The sequence below is a fragment of the Poecilia reticulata genome, linkage group LG21, assembly GCF_000633615.1.
Source record: "Poecilia reticulata strain Guanapo linkage group LG21, Guppy_female_1.0+MT, whole genome shotgun sequence".
NCBI lineage: Eukaryota > Metazoa > Chordata > Actinopteri > Cyprinodontiformes > Poeciliidae > Poecilia > Poecilia reticulata.
Window position 1 is genome coordinate 24,137,321 of NC_024351.1, and position 9,188 is coordinate 24,146,508.

At 35.8% G+C, this 9,188-nt stretch overlaps 1 long non-coding RNA gene across 2 annotated transcripts; it reads right to left on the reverse strand.

Annotated features, from left to right (window-relative positions):
- Positions 1-101: 101 nt before the first annotated feature.
- On the reverse strand, positions 102-7,549 carry LOC103457973 (uncharacterized). Of its 2 annotated transcripts, XR_001776066.1 has the most exons (6): positions 7,048-7,549; positions 935-1,197; positions 728-821; positions 577-641; positions 345-493; positions 102-245 (listed from the first exon to the last, which is right to left on the reverse strand). It is a non-coding gene; the product is annotated as an uncharacterized LOC103457973 (long non-coding RNA). The 2 variants fall into 2 exon arrangements; XR_532504.1 differs by lacking the exon at positions 7,048-7,549 and having other exon boundaries at positions 935-1,963.
- Positions 7,550-9,188: the final 1,639 nt, after the last annotated feature.

The following is a 9,188-nucleotide window of genomic DNA, read 5'->3' on the forward strand; positions in this document are numbered from 1 at the left end:
AAAAGTTTAAATTTGTAAGTTCAGGTCAACACCTGGAGTATCTAGTCACATTATCTGTCAGGTATGATGACAGTATGAAACATATTAGTTTTATACTGTCACCGGACAGGATCTCTTCCAAAGACAGAACTTCTGTGTCTGTATCAGTCTTCAAGTGACCAACATCTTCTAAAGCCAATGCTAAGATGTTTTCTCCTTTCTGATCTTGCGATGAGCCTTGGCACAAGCTTTGTGTCCATCTGTGTCTGCACAGACATGCACAAACAACATCAACTGTGTCAAAGATGTTTATGCAGTATGTACCAGCAAGGTTATTCCATGCCTGGTCAGTGTTCCTTACTTACATTCATGGGCTTTGCCATGGAACATTGAGAGAAATGGCTTCATTTCAAGCAGGTGTTGGAGCTCAGGACAGCTTTTTGTTAGTTTGCAAGTTATGTCCAGTACTTGCATGTTACATCCATGGAAAAAAAGTGATTGTCTGTTGGCCAGCCTTTGTTGAAAAGAACAAGGGTTATGCAAAATCTCATACCCTAGTGCTCTAAGAGCACTAAGCAGCACTCCATGTATACACACCGCTAGCTCCAAGCCTCCTCATCCAGTTTGCTGCTGGATCTGCTGACCATTGCCCACCACAAAATCTAGAATGCATACAATTCAGTCAGGCATGCTGTTATTATAGGCTAAAATGTTACTGTTATTATACATTTACAATCTGCAGTCTTACATTTTTGGTTGATTTGTGTATACAGTCTACAAATTTTCCTACATTTTCATCCTTGGCTATGAAAAGGTCCTGAAATATAGCCTGTTCCTCCAATCTGAGAAACAAGCAATAAAATACACTTCATGAGGTGTTAAAGTCCAAAGGTAGTGAAGGTAGTGATCACTAACATATATAAAGAATTGTTATATTGTACACATTTTGCAATACCTTGCTGCATTCCTTAAATGGCAATACTTGCAATTTCCATCCACTGAAACTGAAAGCACATCTGGGGTACAAACTTGACACTTGAAGGGATCCTTCCATAACATTTTAACTTAAGCTTTCTCTTCTTATCGGCCACCATGACTTAAGGAGATGGCATGGTCAGCAGGTGACATGAATGCAGATGCGGCTGATCTTTGGGGGGAGACAGTGGGAGGAGAGGCAGCTGGAGAGGTGCTTCTGGGTCTTTTCTTCTTCTGAAAAGACTGAGAGGATGGGACAACAGGAGGAGAAACAGGAACGAAATCAAGCACTATCACAGTATCTTCCTGGTTCTCTGGTATCATTATTGGATGCTCCTCAGTAAGCATCCCAGGCTGCTCCTGACCGATGGTCTCTGTCTGTTCAAAGATCAGGTTCTCAGCTCTTTACTTCTCTTCATCTGGCTTGCAACAGCAATAAATAACATAGRCAGGARGAAAGAAATGTGCCTGTACTGATGCAAGTTCATTTTTAATTCAAGTAAATGACCTAGCTGCAATCAGTGTATTCAGACAGGGTTCATAAACAAAACTTTAAGATCATCACAGCCTAGGGGCACTGATGTTTTTAGCAACCCTCCAATTTTACAAAGTGGCAACAACAAGCATGACTATAAATACTATTATGTGACTTTATCATGGCTAATTAAACGTATTAAGCACAGGTACAGTATACAGGTACAATTAGCCTCTAAGAGGCTAATTTAGCTAGCTTCCACCGTATATTCTCCGGCAAAAAAAATGTTACAAACATGTCTTCAACCATTCGCATCACAGTCCTACTGCCATTAAGTCCTAAAACTACCACCAATAACTTTATAACGTAACACTTTGGAGTTATTTTTGGTTTTAAAGTACAAAAACATTTTGACAGCTGCAGATTTTTACTCACCGGAATGTAAGTGTCACAAAGGATCACGTCAGCTTCTTCTTCTTGGGTTTTTGTGGGATCCGTCCTTATTTTTATTATTTCAATAAAAAATATTAAACGTTTACAGAACAGTTTGCATGCAATCACAAAAGAAAATACATCTTAATTTTTCTTAAATTTAATTGGTGTAAATCATTGATATCATACTCAAAAATAGTTGGTAAATTTTAAAAGAAAAGGCTTTTAAATCAAGTTACATCCACAACAAAAACCCTCCGGTTTTATATTTTACTGAGTTATTTTTAAATACCGAATTAAAGTCATTTGACCGATACGTCTGACGTGTATTTGTAGTAAATATTCTTAATATCCTGTTCAAACTAGCACATAAATTGTAAATAAAGGTTTTTTTTTTAAATAGAATAGACTCGTCATCTTATTCGTTCCCAGATCGTCAGTATCGGACGCTTAGGGAGCAGTACAGCATTCAATGAGAGAACCCTTCTCGTCACATAATGACGCGAAGGGGGTACCCTCGGCGTCAACATGTGACGAGTTGGGAGTGAGAATATGTTGGCAGGTGATGAGATTACTGATGGTGAGCGTCATTAAATGATAAAATAAATCTAGCAACAGGAAATAAACTAAAGTGGACATAGCAATAAACCAAAAGAGGATAACAGTAATCAAAGGAAACTAAATGGAAATGAATGAAGAACAAAATGCAAGAATAAACTAAAAAACTAAAATAAATACAGAGGAAAAAACTGGTATGGCAAGATATTTCGAGCAATAATTAATACAGAGGACTGCATGGCAAGAATAAACACACTATTTCCAGATAAAAGGTAAAATAATATTGTTTAAGTGCCATGGGTTTGTTGAGACCACATCTAATACTGAGAATAAATATATCTTACAGACCTTAACAGTAAATAACTTATAACTTATTTATGTTTTTAATTAGATTTGATATATTCATTTCTTCAATATTATTTTTCATGTCATGAAAAATAACATGAAAAATAACATGAAAGCCTCCATGAAAGTGGAGTCAAATTGAAAGTGTCATGGAGTCATCAGCCTCCATGACACTTTCAATTTGACTCATTAGGATTTGATCAAGAACCAGATTTGTTCTTTGTAATTTCTGTCCAGTAAAACTATTAATCTATAATCAATAGTCAGGTCTATATAAATATATAATCCATGTTTCTGTCTCATATTTGTATGGCATTAAAAKGATCTGGAACTTTTGTTTTTTCACTGAAAGCTCTGGTTTGCACAATAAATGCCGTGTGGGTGAAATTTTATGGATGATGCTCTGATGTCCCATCCTCCTGAAGGCAGCACAGAGCTGCACCAACAGAACCTGACAAACATTGAACAGAAGAGTTATGATTAATGTAGTTTCAGTTCTATCCATGTTTTATTGTTGCAGAGCTCAGTCGTTTGCAAATAGCTCAAAGTTTAAACTGGCACGTTGAACATCTTTTATCTGATCATTTTGTGGAATATTTAACAACTAGAAAATGGCAAAGAACAAGAATAATTTTTGCACTCTGACTGGCTGCTGTTAGGCCTACAAATTTTAAGTTGAATGTCCATTAAATTTTTCATAAACACCTGTGAAAATAATTTTTGTTCCCATGGCTTTTTTGTTCTCAGGGAAATTATTTTTGATGATAAAAACAGAAATCAGCATAAAAATAAAAAAATCTACAATAGTGATAGTAATATTAATAATAAAATAATAGTCATTGCAAAGTAGCCTACAAATTCTTTGGTGGGGGGCGGTGAGGGACCTGGATAAAGGCTGGGGGGCACTGGGCTGAAAAACGTTGAGAAACACTGCTCTAGTACAACAATTTCACACAGATTGAGTTACTGGGACACGATTTGGAAGCTACTGAAGAAAACATTTAATGTTAAAATAATTGAACATGACTTAAAATTTTAATAGAGGATAGTGTGCCTCGTGTAATAGCATGAATGACCACTTTTTGTATCAATTGGTCACAAGACAAGGCATTTATTTACAGGAGTGTTCGGAAATTGACGGTCCCTATGTGAAACTCCGAGCGCTTGAGGAGGGACTAGTAAAGAACAGCTGGCCGAAATAGCGTTCATAAATCGGATCAACCTTGAGCTGGACTCCGCGGAACGCGGGATATCCAGTATCCAACTTGAAAACAACTTCACTGCGGTCGGTAACACAATGAAAACACCGGTGTTCGGAATAGTTTGTTTTGGTCTGTGGACACCAAAAATGGCGCCGAGCGACGTAAACGTCATACGCTGTGACGTCAGCTCCAAAGTTCTATACCCTTGATTTGTAACTTTCATTTGAATCTAACTTTAATTTGATCTGTACCCTTGATCTGTAACTTTAATTTGAATTTGTAAACTTGATCGCGATCTTTAATTTGAAATTCCATTCCTGAGAAATACTTTATGGAATGTATATATATTGTAATCATTGAATGTTTAGTTATTTTGTGTAATCGTTTAACCCTGTTTAAATGTGAACTCTGTGATGTTTGCACGCTCAATAAGATAGACTGGTCGATGTCGCTTTATTACTCACATCATACTAAATCCTTCTCTTACAGCAATACGTGGTTTTTACTATCCGTCTATAGATATTACCCGCTCCCTATTACCTACGTGCGCGCTTGAGTCAGTCTTTCCTTGGTGCGTTCACTGACAGTCTGTAACATAAATGTATAAACATTGTTGTATACATTACAAAGTAATTTGTTTTTATTTTTATTTATGACCTTGTTTAGGTCAGGTTTTTTTTCCACCCCCTGTGTCAACCCAGGATGGCAAGCTAACTGGATCACCGCAGCTTTGCGGTAGGATTTAAATGAACCAATCTACCTTTCTCATTCCGGACCTATTTCTATTGGATCATGGACTAAAAACAGTCAGCTTATTGATTGATGAACCATTAATCACCCTGGATTCACAAATGGACTCAAAATAGAAAAAACTCTTGGGTGTCATCAGGGTTTGTTTTTGTTGTTATTTTTTTTGTTCTTGTTGAGTCTTTTGGTTATATTAATAGAAAATCACTGTTATTATAAATATCATTATTATTATTKCATATCTTCTTAAATATATGAAAATAACCCATCTTGAATACAGTAACTTCAATTTACTTTGTCTGATTGTGTTTTATTCACACACACAGGCTCCATAGCCGAACCTATCTGAGTGTCTATTATTATACTTGCCTAACCTTAGTTAGTGTTACATTTGGCTCAATCCAACTCTGTCAGCTGTATCACTACCATGTCATATCAGTGTCAACATTACCATTTTACCAGCCTATACTTTACCTTAACTTTAACTCCTTCCTATCTACATTTATTTACAACTACATAGATCTGGAATGATTAATCTGATTAATTGTGATGAGTCGATTTTTGAAATAGTCTAATAATTTAGCAGTCAAATAATCATTAACTGCAGTAAAAAGGCCATTTACTCAAGAACACCAGTAATAAAGCCAAAACAAAAAATATATACATCTCGCAGTTAAGATAAAAAATTAAAAAATCACTTTGCCTGTAAATATGTTCTGCCCAGAACTAAATGGGCAGTTTTAGCTTTGCCTGGAAAAAAATATAACATAAAACACCTTTTGCTTGCCAGTTATTAATCAGTTGATCCAAAAATGAATTGCCAGATCACCTATACACTGTGTTGATGTTAAGCAGAAAGGTCTGATGAGGTTTCATGTTGATGTTAGAAGGATGTCTGAGCTGCAGATGCATCCTTTTCTACAAACGACTAGCTGTTATTATCCATCCATCCATTTTCTTGCACCCTTGTCCCTTAGTGGGGTTGGGAGGGGTGCTGGTGCCCATCTCCAGCTAACATTCCGGGCGAGAGGCGGGGTTCACCCTGGACAGGTCTAGCTGTTATTATACTTTGATCAATTAAATACAGATGTTTCTGTTTAAAAAGAAATTGAATTTTTTCACATCTTTAATGTATTTTATTGTATAAAAAAGCCTTAAGTGGTTCAAGGAAAAATTAGCTGACTTTGCCAATTTAGGAAAGCAATTAATCATCAGAATAATCAATTATTAAAATAGTTAGTTGTAGCCATACAACTACAATAATCATATTTTACATTTTTGGTACCAAGTAGATATTGGGTAAGTAGACTTTGTTTGTTTGCGTTAAGCCATGATGTCAGGACCCTGGGTTTCTGTGAGTGCTCTGTCTTCTTCATGTGAGCCAGGCAGACTGGCACACCTGCTGCTGGTTCTGACAGCTCCTGCCTCACCATGTGTTGTTGTGTAGAGGGGGCAAGGACAAGCAACTAACATCTCACAATCCATTCGCGCAAAAATCTTATTCCAGTTGCCCCTTGTGAGATATTGCACTTTTGAAACAGAGCCATGGGACAAATTTCCTTGAACCTTTTACACTAAGCATGCAGCAATACAGCCACTCTTCTTTTTCCAGGGAGTGCCTCCTCACTCCTGCTTTATATGTAGTTCTGGATTAGAGTCTGACCTGTCGTGTACACATGTACAGTGTGAGCAGTAAGATTGCATCCAACAGTGTGAGAGCATGATTCATGAACTGTGAATTATTGAACCCTGCAATGTACTGTTAAGAAAATAAATTTAAAATATGCTAGTTTTTAGACTTGATATGTTCAAAATATTTGACCAAATTAATAGTGTTTTAAATAAGAAAATTCAGCTCCAAATTATATCCATGGTTCAATCAGCATAATCTCTTATGTAGGATATTTCTATTGAAATATAATACATTAAGTTGAATTAAATAGTTTAGTTTTAGTTTTCTATAATTTAAAACACAGCCAGCTAGTTTTTCTGTGGACTGAGCAAGCATTTACAAGGGGTCGTGGCTCTGTGTGTGAGTTTAACCTTTTGACCACCTTTATAAGATTTAACAGCTGGTGTAAAACAATCTGGTCCTATCAACAGAGTAGAGCTTCCTCTTGGGACAGGGTCATAAAAAACATCTGTTTCCACTCAAAAGAAAATAACACTTCTTTGATCTCAAAAAACAGGTTTTTACTGGAACATAGTCAACTATATTTAAATTAACTTAGCTAAGGACACTCCCCTAATTTGAATACAGCAGAGAAGGGAAACACACCCTCCTTTTAAAAGTATAGGACCTGGAACCTTAACTTCAGATCGCTCCGGGGTTACCCGTGATGCTGTCTCCGGGGAACGGTGCGTCGGTGAAATGGTTCCCCGTAAGTTTGTCTTGGTGTGTGAATATCTGTGGAGTGAGGTAAATATTTAATTGGATGCTGGTTTGGGATTTTATTATGAGTTTTGTCAGCTTCATTAGTTGTTCGTCTAATGTTCTCATGATTGTACTTGGAAACGTTTGTCTTTGTGGCTCAGCTGTTACAATGACGACATCAAGGAGTACGGGCAGAAAAGAGAATGAAACGAGTCAAAAGATTTTAATTATTCTTCTCGATCAAAGTTAATAATACATACAGTTTAAGTTGGAGATACAGCTATTAAATATGCAAATATCATGTCCAGCTTTAGTGGGTAATATCACATTTTCTGCATTTTTACTGATTCTCAAAGTTATATTAGAAACAAAATATTACAAATATTTTTTTGTCCTAATGCACATCTAAACAGTTTTTCCATGTCAAACTTTGTAAAAGGAAAAAATGTTTTTCTGAGGTCAACTGGTCATTAAAAATCTGAAACCAGTGAATTTAATTTTGGCTGTTTCTGTTTTTTCCTCCTTGTGTTTAACTTTATGTCTACTGTAGATCAGTTCAAAAATGTACTCATGTCCCATGGGTTCTCAGTTTATCGCTTTTCCAGAGTTAGTTGCTGCAGGTCCACTTCACAGTCCCACAGTAACTTATCCTCCTGCCAGATCTGTTCATCCAAACCTACGGCAAGTGTTTCTTCAGTCGGGTCAATTCAGTCTCTAATCCTGACGGTGAGTGAAAGACGCTAACAGAGACGCTGTGATCCAGGATTAGAAAAACCTACGGGTGCTCCGACCTCCCTCTGAGTCCTTATCCCCTGGCCTCCACAGCACAAAGCTGCAACTGCTGACTGGCGTTTATGTTTTTGCAGCACATGTACTGCAAAAACGATTACCCTAAGCAGTCAAGTTTATATAGACAGATTCATAACACCTCAGAAGTAATAATGTAATTTGTTCAAAACATTAAAGAGATTTCCAATGTTTAAAGAAGCTCTAAAATCTGTCCCTAATATTTGAAGGTTATTAGTAAACCTACAAATGGAAACATATGTTTCTGAGTCACAAACCATGTGATCAACTGGATGTTGTTACTGGCAGAAAAGACAGGAAGTGGTAGGAGGATGGTGGTGGAGCATGTTTAATGACTAATCACGTCAACAAACTTATTCACGTGATTTTATTTGCATTTTTGTTTAAAGGAAATTACATTAGCGGACTATCAACAATAGTTTTAGTGTAAATTATACTCGTGAAATGAGTGAACTTAGTCAAACTGAAACACGCAAACCTAAACATAACGGAAATTGAAAGAAATTAAAATGACTATACTGCTTAATGTTGAAAAAGCTTACTCTGAAATTCATTTCCATAATTCTAAGTTCATTTAAAAAAATATATTTTTGACTGCACACTGTATAAATAATTAGGGTGGTTAAACTTAAAAACTTGAGTTCAATTGCTGCCTTAAAAACACAAGTTAACGCAACTTCAAATAATGTACTTTTCCAATTTAGGATGCCAAGCTAGAAAAGTAGCCCAATTGATGATAAGTTGTTGTTTAAATGTGATACCATAAGTTGAAATAACTAACTATAGAACATTATTCATTCTCAAAAACTTGAGTACTCTTGTCAAGTAAAATTACAATCATGTTCTATTTGAACTCAATTAAGTTGCACCACTTGTCTAATTAATGACTTATTGTGGTATGAACTTCATACTCCGAGTTTAAACAACTTGCAAAGTTACATTATCCATTCATAAAAACTTGTTTTTTTTTGTTAAAGTAACAAACAATTATATATACTTTCAACTCTAATTTTAAAGTTAAACTGACTAACTTCATTCATACCAATTCCCTTTTTGAGTTAATTTTAAGGCAGCAATTGAACTTAAAACTGCAATTTAAGTAAACCCACATTTCCAAATATTGTTCATTTTCTCCACTAACAATGCCAAGTTCACCAGTTTCCTAAAAATAATTATACCAAATATGCTACCATTTCAAATATCAAACATTTATTTTTTACCTTTCTCTATCAAATACAAATGAGACAAGCCTTAAATCAAGTGTAAAAGAAAACATTTGTCCAAGAAGCAGAAG